This window comes from Sebastes umbrosus, chromosome 10, assembly GCF_015220745.1.
Source record: "Sebastes umbrosus isolate fSebUmb1 chromosome 10, fSebUmb1.pri, whole genome shotgun sequence".
In the NCBI taxonomy this organism is placed as follows: Eukaryota; Metazoa; Chordata; class Actinopteri; order Perciformes; family Sebastidae; genus Sebastes; species Sebastes umbrosus.
In genome coordinates this window covers 21,224,899-21,237,009 of record NC_051278.1, presented here as the reverse complement: position 1 = coordinate 21,237,009, position 12,111 = coordinate 21,224,899, and the positions used below count along the sequence as shown (strand labels likewise).

The window sequence follows — 12,111 nt, the reverse complement described above, 5'->3', positions numbered from 1 at the left end:
ACAATGTGTGTAAAACCTTAAATTGTGAATTTTAAAATGTATGCAGAGTTTAACTTTATAGACTGTTCAATACGCTTTTTTGTTTTGACTCAAAACTTCTGTATGAGGATGTCACGCTGTACATACAGGCAGTCTATATTTGGTATCACTGCTTTCAGTATATTTTTAAAGGATATACAGTAGACTGTTCTTATTTTCAGTCTTTCAGCCTGCCAGCTACCACTACAGAAAGACTGAGGTATAACTGAAATATGACAAAAAAGCAGCTGAATTTGGCGAATATGGGGCATCGAGTGTCACATGCACAAAGTGTTTATTGTGCAACAGACTAACATGTTTCATCCAAGCCCCCAGTGAGAGCGCCAGTCGTCGATCCCAACTTTCGTAGTGGCCAAATGGCGGTCCTGCAACTTCCGTGTCAGTCACGTGATGCATTGGGCCCAAAAATACTTTTTCCTATAGACATTACATTGGGAAAGAGATGTCTGTAACTCAGCGGATAATTTTTCTTTAGGTGAATCAAATACCCAGTACGAACACCCAAATAGCCCTTATTTAAAAAATTAAGTTTTTAAAGTTGTAAAATGAACTAATAGCCGAATCCAGAGTTATTTCCCTTCAACCGTTCATGTGAATGAGACCCAGACCGAGGCTGGAGCACAAGCCGTGTCGACGGCGTGACGTTGGGATCCCGAAAACATCACAGTCACGGTCACGTCTGGTTTCCTCCCAAAGTCCAAAGAAATGCAGGTTAAGTGACTTAAGTGCCCATAGCTGTGAGTATGAATGTGCATCGTTGCATGCATGTCTGGCTACCTAGTTTACTACAGTAGCGACCAATCATTACTCCAACCAACCAGAGATAGCGTTATATTTGCCAAACACACGGTTTGTCTTCTTCTGAAAAGTATAGTTTAAGATATTTTATCGCGATTAATTGCATGATTGTCCATAGTTTATCGCAGTTAATCGCACATTTTTTTATCTGTTCAAAATGTACCTTAAAAGGGAGATTTGTCAAGCATTCAATACTCTTATCAACATGGGAGTGGGCAAATATGCTTGCTTTATGTAAATGTATGTATATATTTATGAAGGGAAATCAATTAACAACACAAAACAATGACAAATATTGTCCAGAAACCCTCACAGGTACTGTATTTAGCATAAAAATATGCCCAAATCATAACATGGCAAACTGCAGCCCAACAGGCAACAACAGCTGACAGTGTGTCAGTGTGCTGACTTGACTAGGACTTGTCCATAACTGCACGGGATTATCATAAAGTGGGCATGTCTGTAAAGGGGAGACTTGTGGGTACCAATAGAACCCATTTTCATTCACATATCTTGAGGTCAGAGGTAAAGGGACCACATTGAAAATGGCCATGACAAAATTCATGACATGCAAAATTTAGCATACATTTGGAGCGTTATTTAGCAACAAGCTAGTATGACATGGTTGGTACCAATGGATTCCTTAGGTTTTTCTAGTTTCATATGACGCCAGTATCTTCACTCTAGCCCGCTACAACCTCCGAAAGATCGGCAGCCCATCAGACTTTTAAGACGGTAATAAAAAATTGCAAGTTGTGTTAACTTGCCGAAAACATGACAAATGTCCCTCACATAACCTCCAAACAAAACATTGGCTTCGAATTCCAGGTCTCCTCGTTGAAAGCCTTGTGTTGGACCCATCCACGTCCCCTCCTGTCCATCATTAGCGGTCTTTCTCCCCTTTTATTCAACGTCATTATATTGCAGTCAGTACAGACTAAATGGCGTGAAAATGACACGCCTAAAGCAAGAAGGGCGTTCTTATTACACGCTTTTGCCTTGCACATTGTCGTGCCATTCATTCGTGCGACCGGGCTGACTGGTGAGGATGTTTTATCTTTATTTTTGCCCATAAAACATGCTTCTTGTTTTAGAAGGAGTCGGCTTGAAACATTAAAACGTCAGTCATCAGTAACAGCTGATAACATCTGAGGTATGAGACGCCTGCTTTTATCTACATCTGTTTGAAATTGAGCACAAGCACGAGCTTGACAGGCGTAGCAACAGCAGCTATATCATAGACAAATTATATTTATTCATGAGATGAAGATAATGAACATACATTTTCAGGAACAAAAAGTGACAGTTGGCATTGAGACACATTTTGCAGGAGCGCAACACTTGGAGCAGCACACAGAATATACTATTGAAGGTAAATTGAAATAAAATGTATTTGATGATCTGTACACATGGCACCATTAAACTCTTTTTCTTTATTATCATTTGCTTGTTTATATAACTTGTGACTAAATCATGACTTAACTTGTATTCTAGTCTTGAAATGGCATTTCTTGTAATCTAATGTACAGACAATTTCTACTTTATGGACAACACTCTGTAACACAATATACACAATTTTACTGTTAATCATTGTCTATGGAATAAAATGTAATTCTGAATCTCACTGAATGCCTTTTTTCTTGCATCTGAATAAAGTATTACCTGCATTGCGTCTTCCATTCTCGACCTGAAACACAACACAGCATTTCTTCTCTGTACACTAAGAGATGAGTAATGCAAATAACAAGCAATAAAAAGGAATTATGAGGATATCATCCCCAAATATACTTTGAAGGGCAAGGGCAGACATAATTCATTATCAGTTTGAGGCTTGGAGCTTTTTCTCCATCAATCACTTGTTACCTCCTGGAATTACAATTTACAACCAAATGGTAGCAGCAGACATTCTGACTTGTCCCTGCAGTTAAACCACAGGAGTAACAAATAACATTAAGGAGGGCTCTGTTCCAATCTAACTGTCTCAGTATGGCATACCAGTGAGCCAGCATGCACAACACCAGGGCCCTGGAACTACACCTGAATGTGTACCTACACCGGCGTTTGGCACAATGAATGTCTTCCATGTCTGTGAGGGAGTTGTATTGATTTTTAATGTAATGTTTTTTTTTCCCTTGGCGCTTTCCCTCATGGGAAATCCTTTGAAAACTGCTGAAAACTCAAGTGGACTGACAGGCTGAGGGAACAATAATGCACATTCAGAGGGCATAATTATAACCATTTCTTCTGCACAATATGTGATATAATATAGAGTCATTTATTGTATAATTTCTTTTTTTGCAATAGGTCCTTTTCACAGCAGCCATTTTGAGATAACAGGGTAAACACAGGTGCAATTAATACAATCAACGGAGTGTCTATTTGCAGCCAGGTGAGAATAGTCACACGACAGCTATTCAGCTATTTACACTCGGCCAAATTGCATATGCTACTTCATTTAACAATAGTTAGCTAGCCGAATGGAAAGATTTAGTTGAAGAAGTAGTAGTAGCAAAGAACGTATATTGCTAAGAAGTGAAAGTCAATTGTTCGTTCCATTGCAACGTCAGCGCCCAGCAGCAGAGTTACGCTTCTGCCATTTTGGACTGAAAACGACAACCGGACGCCAGTAAAACGTCCGTCTACAAAGTGCCGTTCATAGTGAAACTAAATCATTTCTATTCTATTGTCATATTTAATGTCTGTACCTCAAATGGCCTGTGTTGAACAATAAAAATATTATAAATATGCACACTATTATAAGTTACTTACTTATTTATTCATCAAACTTTTTTGCCCGGCTGTTTCCCAGAGGATCATAAACTGAGCAATGGCCATAAATGGAAGTTAGAAAAATCTAGCACACAGATTTTGAGAGCAATATCAAACTTTTTCATGTCAAAAACCTCCAAAATGGATGTCCAATAGACCACAGACCATGGATGTATAAGAGGATGTGTCCTGTGCTTTCGCCCTGTGTGTTAGTAAATAGCCTACAACTACATTAAATTCTGTTCATGTCATGCTACTAGCGCTACTAGCTCCTGGCTGATAGCCGGTTGTTTGGGAACAGAGACATTAATACATCCACCACGGTACAGGCTTACAGCATACAGCCCATAGATGTATTATAAGATAATAAAAGTGATGAATTACAGCCAATATATCCATTATTACAGCCGCATACAGCTAGCAGGAACCTGGCAGTACTGGATATGTCATGAGCGTGCAGGGCAGTGCAGTCCCGAGGGTCTGATGCATGTTCATTGTGCCGAAAATAACTCTGGATTCAGCTATTAGATCATTTTACATCTTTTTGGACATAACGATATAAATGTAGGCTATTTAATTGTTCGTACTGGGAAGTTGATTTACCTTGAAAAAAACCTATCCTCTGATTTACAGATGTCTCTTTATACATCCATGGCCACAGAGACTCATTGGCGGTTTCAGTCCAAAATGGCGGCAGCGCTACCGCAGCGCCATCTAGCGGCTGTTGTCAAAAAAGCACCAGGGTTTCGCCTCTTTGCTTCTCTACTCTTTGTGTGTATTTGGCTGTGGATTGAGATGTCACAGCAGCAGACTTGTCAAGTTCTGACTTGTCACTGCAGTAAAACCACAGGTGTAACAAATAACATTAACGAGGGCTCTGTTCCATTCTAACTGTCTCAGTATGGCATACCAGTGAGCCAGCATGCACAACACCAGGGCCCTGGAACTACACCTGAATGTGTACCTACACCGGCGTTTGGCACGATGAATGTCTTCCATGTCTGTGAGGGAGTTGTATTGATTTTTAATGTAATGGTTTTTTTTTTCCTTGGCGCTTTCCCTCATGGGAAATCCTTTGAAAACTGCTGAAAACTCAAGTGGACTTCTGTCAGATTGACAGGCTGAGGGAATATAATAATAATAATAATATTGTTGGCTACTGACACCTGCTAATAGCATCTGCCTAAAATTAATTATGTATCCCGTTGTAATTAGTGTGTCACAGCCATTCCAGTGAGCCAGCATGCACAATACCAGGGCCCTGGCCCACCTAAATGGAACAGGGCCGTAATTAATGTTATTAATTACACCTGTGTTTACCCTGCAATGACATGTCGAAATGGCTGCTGTGAAAAAGGCCTATTATGTATTTCATCCTACAAAGCTTTATGCAATTTAATATTTAAAGACTTATATATATATGCAAGCGTCATCCTTTATTCCTCCTTATATTCTAAATCAAGTATTATTCTGAAATATTAAGCCCGCTTAACAGCAGCTGTGTTTCATTTCCAGCCCTCTGCTCCTCTCTGACCCTGCCCCCTCGCTCAGCAAGTGGCCGCTCACTTGACATATGGTGCTACGTATTACCCAGTGTCGAGGGGAAGTGAAAGAGGGCATGAAATGGACTGAAACCTGTTTCCCCCCCATTTGTATTATTTCCCACTGGGATGCCTTGACTGCAGTGAAGTAAGCCTTGATTCTTTCATCACAAACAAAATAAAGTGATTTCCAAACATCGAGGAAAGTTTTGAGCTGTCGTCACAGAACTTCACTGCAGATTTCGTCTAAAATAAAAATGTGTTCAAAAGGTAATGTGGGAACATTATCGACCCAGACAATCTGTGAGGTCACCGTGGATTCTATGCATGCATGAGGTGCTGTGTGAGAAAACGTCATCAGCGCGGTCTCAGAAAGGGCGTGGGTGCGTTCACTGCATGCATGTCTACGTAGGGTACATGCCATCTCCATCCTGTCATGTACGGGGCTGTCAGGGAGCCAGGCATTATGTTATCGGAGTTGGCAGCATGATTGCTCCCGTCATAGCGATTATTATCAAGTGGCGTTGAATGTCCCCTCTCCCTGCAGAGACGGTGCTCTCATTCAGATGTGACGTTGTGAAGCTGCCCGGAAAAAGCTAATCAACCGAACCTAAAGTTAAATGACCTCATAATTCAAAGCACTTTGTCTTGAGAAGAAAGGGAATCTGTATCAGAAGATTAAAGAATGTCAAGATTAAGAAATGTCATACTGTGGCTCCTTTCTTTCCCTTGTATGGAATCTTACCATGCCGTTTTGCACACAAGGACAGCTGAGAACTTACTCATGCAAATGTGCACATTCTGTTAATGTTCTCTTTAACCACCTGAGACCCACAATAGACCCGTTTTTGTCTTTTTTAGGGCTGGGAACCTGAAGATTAATTTGAGAACCAGCTCAGCCCTGTGTTAAGTTTGTCTAGTCATAAATCAGAAATAAACTGGAATGAATGAATAAATTAATGATTTGAAATAAATTATGAAAGTGCACAAGGGCTTAGAACATTATGATGGAAGTATATGATGACCATTCCCATGCTCTATTATGTCTCATAAGTTGTTGCAGCAATTTTGGGGTTGATACCATTTGCTAAATGTAACCATGTTTTACCACTTAGGAATTGATAAAAATGATCAATAATCCCTCCAAAATACCAAATTAAGACACCAAGTACTTGAGGAACATCATAGAAAAAGCCATGCTGTCATTTGGTATCAAAGACTTTTGACATTTGGAGATTTCTGATTTCTGATTAGAGATTGGGTGGTGAGCACTTCTGTTCTGGAAACTGCTCAGTTTTGTCAATCTACCTAGGAAAGCCATCCATCATGTGAATGCTCTAGGTCTCTAGTTTGTGGCTGTAAGGTTTCATGAGACTGTGATTATCCTAGAGGTCACCACAGGTAAATTTATACAGTGAGGTCAAATTTTTAAAAAATGGTCTCACTACAATGAAATGGTTTCTATGGGGACTAACATCATCACACATAAATACAATCAGGTTCATTGAATCCACAAGAGTCTCAGCTTTACACTCGTACCCAATTGATGTAATTCCAAGACTATTTAGGGATTGCAGTATGCAGAAAACATTAAAACACACCAATTGAGAAAAGGCAAAAGTAAAAGAAACTGCATGTTATTATCATAAAGTGGGCATGTCTGTAAAGGGGAGACTCGTGGGTACCCATAGAACCCATTTTCATTCACATATCTTGAGGTCAGAGGTCAAGGGACCCCTGTGAAAATGGCCATGTACGTTTTTCCTCGCCATAATTTAGCGTACCTTTGGAGCGTTATTTAGCCTCCTTCCCGACTATCAAGTTATCATGACCTGGTTGGTACCAATATTTCATATAGTTTCATATGATCTGTATCTTCACTCTAGCTCTAAAACTGAACCTGCTACAGACTCTGAAAGACAGTAGGTCAGGATCTGATATCACTGATTAAAAGTGCATGTTTTGTACATCCTGTATGCTAGATCTGTACCTGTACCTGTACCTGTACCTGTACCTGTATTTACACAGGAAACATGAAACTTATACAGGAAATGTAATTTAAGAAAGTCACGCATTGCCTTGTGGTTCATAATCTACGCTGCTGTTCTGCTCCAAAGGCTCCAGGGAAAAAGCCAAAGGCCAGAGTCTTGTTATATCCTTGTCACTGCTTGTGGATTTTCTCAGGTCGTAACCAAAGCCTCCAGTGAACAGGCTCTTGACTGATTCAAGCAATAATGACTTTTTAACAGCAACTAGACATCAAATTAACGTTTTGAAACCCAAACCTCAGGCACAAGAAGGAGTGAGATTGTATGTTCAGAACCGTGCAAAATCCGATTTATATCCCCCAGGCTTCAATACCCCGGCAACTCAGCACTGTCATAGAGTTTCCTCAGGCTATTTCACACCTAGATGGATGGCTAACCGGCTCTCATCATCTGACTGAGAGGAACATTGCGTTTTTGCTGGTGTGGTTCACAGCACATCAGGAGGATGAGAAGGGGAAGCTGTGGAGAGAATCTCCGATGTGGTGGGGGAATTAAAGTCATGGGTTGTCCTGTGAAAACAGACTGGAAGTAATGCCGGGAATACAGTACACGAGAATCAACACGATTTAGGGCCCGATTCCCCCCTCCCGACAATCGTTAGCAAAGCCCTGATTTTTTGATGGTTCTAAAGATTATCTTTCCAGATATTCCTGTGGTGTGAGGTATGTTAAAAGTGTTTTTTACATCCCATCTTTTTTAGTCGTGTTGTGTTGTCTTGTTGTTCATGAATGAATCTGTTAGTGTGTGGTGTGCTGTTTTGGCCAAATCGTTGCTCTCCACACACTATAGGAATAAACTGTTCAATTAATCATAACATGTTGTTATGTGGGGGGTTCTCTCACATTTTCAAAATCTATTAAAATTTGAAAAATCTTTAAGTGTGGGCCAGCCTTAAGCCAGAAAAACAAACTTGTCAGTTGGTCGAGCTAATATACCAGTAAGAAAATGACCACGGAGTCCTGTGAAGCTGCCATCCGCCTCATTACTTTGTCGGCCAATGCGGCAGCCACCAAGCAGAAGCCGGCAGTTAGACAGCTGACAAATGAGCCGCCTCGGATTGTCCGTCGACTAACCAGCCATCGCTGTAACAACCCTACAGGGTGCAGTTTGTTTTTACTTCTCCTCTCTATCTACCTCTGACGCCTGGCTGTTGAGAACGGGCTCCGTCTCAGGCAGTTGGTTTAAATCACTGGAAGTATCGCTGACTCCATTTTTTACTAGGCTATCACTCAGCAGAGCTGTTGGGCACAGCGAGCCATCAAGTCAGGCAATATTCCCATCCATCCACCTGATTTCATTACCCTTTTCCTCCTGCTAGTGCTCTGCAGTTCTCAGGTCTGCTCACTAAAAGATTGGCTATCAACATTTGATTATTACACCCCTGTGACTATTATTTTACCATAGATGTAGCTCCTCAAGGTGAGATAAAACTACATCCATCAGGCAAAAACAAAAAACTAGAGCAAAAGAATTACAGTGAATATACTACTATATCTCGCGCATAGGGTTGCAAAATTCAGGGACGATTTATGGAGGAAACTTTCCATGGGAATTAATGGGAATTTATGGGAATTAACAGGAAATAACGGGAATAATATGAAAATAAAGGGGTTGTTTGCCATGCCATAAATCCATAAATTTGTCAAATACATACAGTGTGAAATGTGCCATGTGGTGAGTTAGCAAGTTAACTAATGGAGAAAGGTACTTTGAAAATAATATAATTATAATATATACATATACATTATATACATACGTTTAATTAAATAAATGATCGCGTTAACTTTGAAAGCTTTAACATATGATCACTTTAATTTAATTAAATTGAATTAACTTCTTAAAAATCTGACGGGCTGCTGCTTGATTTTTCAGAGGTTGAAGAGGGCTCAGTTTTAAAGCTAGAGTGAAGATACTGGTATCATATGAAACTAGAAAACCTAAACAATCCATTAGTAACAATGCATCAAAACATTGTCATACCAGCTTGTCGCGAAGGAGGCTAAATAACGCTCCAAACCGTAACTAAATTTTGGTGAGGAAAACTGTCATGGCCATTTTCAAAGGGGTCCCTTGACCTCTGACCTCAAGATATGTGAATGAAAATGAGTAATCACATGCAGTTTGGGACAAGTCATAGTCAAGTCAGGACACTGACACACTGACAGCTGTTGTTGCCTGTTGGGCTGCAGTTTGCCATGTTATGATTTGAGCATATTTTTAAGCTAAATGCAGTACCTGTGAGGGTTTCTGGACAATATTTGTCATTGATTTGTGTTGTTAATTGATTTCCAATAATACATATATATACATACATTTGCATAAAACAAACATATTTGCCCACTCCCATGTTGATAAGAGTATTAGATACTTGACAAATCTCCCTTTAAGGTACATTTTGAACAGATACATGCTCCAGAAATATAATATAATAAAAGCATGTAGTCCTATGGCTCAGACAGTGCAGTAGTGCTGGCAGTAGTGTGGGCTGCACATGTGATGTGAGAATGCACTGTGAATGCAGAAGGTTGTAATTCTGCTGAATTCGTATTTAATGGGATTCTGGCAAATCTTTTAAATTATAAAGCATAAATCATCTGTACGTGTAATGCAGTGCATGGTTACAATTCAATTGGGCATCATTTTAAGCAAAACAAGCCAAGAGCTAGTATTGTTCACTTTTAAAATGTATGATTATATTGAATTGTGCAAAATTCATGAGCTCAACTCTCCTTGGAAAATATCCAGAAATTGACCAAGTCTTTGCAACCCTACTGACGTATATATGCACATACAGTAGCCTATATATATATAGGTCCCTTTCTGCCGGAGCATCTTTCAGACTTTAGAGCAGTTACACACTCAAGCACCTTTCTAGGGATCTTTATACAGAGTAGTTGTAATACTTTCTACAAAGACACACAACATTGTTTGCATTAACAACCCACTTTGCACTGACAAGGTTTTTCAGTTCGTATGCTTAAAAGGTTCTGTATAGTGTAAGTGGAGCTGAACGGATTCACACACATGGTCTTTTTAGTAACCAGGCTGAAAAAGATTATTTCTGCAGTATTAAAATTCCATATCAAGGAGAGCTGTGAAAAGAAAATGTTCACACTGGCTCTGCTATACTCCAACACTAGTTTTCGCCCGACGTTGGTCACATTCCTGTTTTGCGAGATGGGCTTCACTAGATATAAATTTGGTTATATTTTGAGTTTGTGTTGGACTCCATTTCTAACCAAATGTTAGCTATGGTTGCACAATGCATACCATTACTGAGAGTAAAGCATGGATGTATAAAGAGAACTGTATACGGCGTTGGAGGTGGGCTCCCGTTAATTCCTATGAGAGTTGATGAAGCCAAAATGGCTCGATTGCCGAGTGATAAAGTACTCGGATCATCCGGCGAACTTCCACATCCATTGGGCGAATAGAGCAGGCGCAGTAACGTTTCCTTTAACTCTGCCTCCCAGCCCTCAGTCCAACCTCGGTCTGGGTCTCATTCACGTGAACGGAGGAAGGGAAAAAACTCTGAATTAGTTTATTAGTGCATTTTTTAGTGCAACTTTTAGGACATCATGATTTAAATAAGGGCTATTCAAGTGTTCATACTGGGTAGTTGAATTTCCTAAAAAAAAATGATCCGCTGAGTTACAGACGTCTCTTTCCCAATGTACGTCTATGGGAAAAAGTATTTTTGGGCCCAATGGCACGTGACAAGGAAGTTGTAATTCCACCGTTTGGCCACTACGAAAATTTGCTGCACAGCCCGGCACTCTTCCTGGGGGCTTGGAGTAAAGACACTCACGTGCACGCTCGACGTCACATCTGTTGGATTTACCCAGAAAAACGGGCCCGCATTCTTCACATTAAAAGTAGTCTACAGGCTGATAGAGGAAACCCAGAAAGTCGCAGAAGGTCTCATTTTTTAAGTTAGGTTACAACCTGTTCACAAAATCTTTTAAAAACATTTATATGTGTAAAAACTTACATACAGTACCCTATTTGAAGATCCGTTTGATTGACTCATTTTGTGGAGGATTATTTTAATATGTATTATTCCATAATGAAAATCTATAGTATTCTAGTAACACATTTCTGTTATTTCCTAAAAAATTCTCAAGACACTGTCCTATGAATTTAGAGTTACATATCACTTCACTATCACTTTAGAGTTACATATCACTTCTGGGATTTCTAGGATATTATAAACTATGGTACCCGTAAAATGTTTCTGTAATATTTGAATAAAATCCACTTAAACAGCACATGGTTTAACAGCATATTTTTCAGCAATATCTCCTCAGTGTCAGCTTTAATTAATGCTTGTTATGCAAACTGTTGAATATTAAGGGATGGACTGCTACAGACTGAAGTGAAATGCAAACTCACGGCCTGTTAATAATGATACCGATCAAACACACACATGGAGATGATGGAAAGGAGTAGCATAATGTAATAGGCTGTATGAAAAGCACATCTCATTCTTCCCCCCTCAAGTGTCATTCAGGTAGATTTCAGAAGACTAATGACATACTCATAAATGTATCTTTATTCTCATTCTGATGCAAATGTCACATCTTTCCATAACTGTCTGCTATGTTTCTGCAATCAGCTTCTCTTATGCCAAGTTAACTGGAGACACACTATAGTGTTATCCCTCACCAGCCCAGTCGCACAGCAGTTTGTGAAATAGACACGAAACTGAATGTATTGATTCCTTTATATAGACATAGATTTCACTTTTTTTGTGATGGTCAGCACGAAATCCGTTCGTATGTAATCCACGTAATTGTGAACCAGGAAGTATAAAGAGTGGCGAACGCCACATAGGGAGGAGGTCGAGGTGGATGGGTGGGTCAAAAAACACAGGACTTTAACAAGTCAAAAGTCGAAGTTGATATATTTGTCACGTA

General features: G+C 39.8%; 1 long non-coding RNA gene across 1 annotated transcript in view; it reads right to left on the bottom strand.

Moving 5' to 3' along the window:
• Positions 1–872: 872 nt before the first annotated feature.
• Positions 873–12,111, bottom strand: part of LOC119495842 — a 28,056-nt gene continuing 16,817 nt past the window's right edge. The window contains exon 3 of the long non-coding RNA XR_005208575.1: positions 873–985. This is a non-coding gene — a long non-coding RNA (uncharacterized LOC119495842). The remainder of the gene's footprint in view (positions 986–12,111) is intronic.